This window comes from Oreochromis aureus, linkage group 17 (assembly GCF_013358895.1).
Source record: "Oreochromis aureus strain Israel breed Guangdong linkage group 17, ZZ_aureus, whole genome shotgun sequence".
Lineage (NCBI taxonomy): Eukaryota > Metazoa > Chordata > Actinopteri > Cichliformes > Cichlidae > Oreochromis > Oreochromis aureus.
In genome coordinates, this window is record NC_052958.1 from 31447017 (window position 1) to 31448127 (window position 1111).

Genomic DNA, 1111 nt, shown 5'->3' on the forward strand with positions numbered 1-1111 from the left:
AATTATCACAGAAAGGGGTCCAAACGCTCCACTGTGAACATTTCTGTCTGGATCTTTAAGCTGTTTGTAGGAGCCCACTAGCTTCCTGTGATCTCCTCGTTTCTCCATTCCTCTGCAGCTTATTATTTCCTGCACTTGCAGAAGGTGTTCAATAGCTGCACTGGAGTGTGACTCTCATTTTGAGTCCAAGAGCCTGTCAGCGTAATAAAAGGTAATGCTCCCAGCGCTTTCATGTAAGACAAAGCGTGTTATTTCTAGGAGGAGGAGAGCTATTAACAGACTGCAACTCTGCCTCAACGCGCAAGACTAGCTCACCCACGGCTTTTTGTTCCCGTTTCATTAAACTGTGCGGCAAGGTGGGCTAATAAACAGGCGAGCACTTTATTTTGAACGCCTTCTGCTTGTGCGTCCCTCTAGCTCTGCCTTGCTGTTGTGTTTTAATCCCCCAAAATGCCACAGCGCTTTGTCCTCACAGTGCTATTCTCCCGAGCATCCTCGTGTGTGGTCAAGTGTGTGTATTTGTGCTCTGGAGACAAATATAAGATGTGAGCAGCTGCCTCTCCCTGCAGCAAACAAAGCCGAGCAAAGAGAAGGCCAGGATGCTGCTTTCAATTCCGCTTTCCAGCTCATCTAATTATATGAACTGATCAGACTGATTTAATTAGTGGGGAATGGTTTTTTTGTTTCCTCTGCATAAAAGGTCGCAAAAGCAGATTTAAAGTGAAGGTTTTTCTCGTCTTTTCAAAAACAAATTATTGATTTTTGAACACTGAAAGAAACGCAGGTGTATGCTGATAATCTTTTCACCGTTACAATGAAAAAATAGAAACACTGTTCTGTAAACGACAAGCTTTTCTGTTTGAATATGTGCATTTTGTGACCCCTTCACTATCATCGATATGTGTAGCAGTCAACATAAAAGACAGCACTTATTTTTTTAGCAATTTTAAATGTGACTATAGACTTTGAATGCCTTGTGACAACTTGCTGTGTTCAGCTCAGGACCATTAAACTGGAACAGTTAATCCAATTTAACTTCAATTATATAACTTTTTTTTCTCCAGAATGGGCCAAACACAGGAACACAGCTGGATCTCCTCGTATGTGGAAA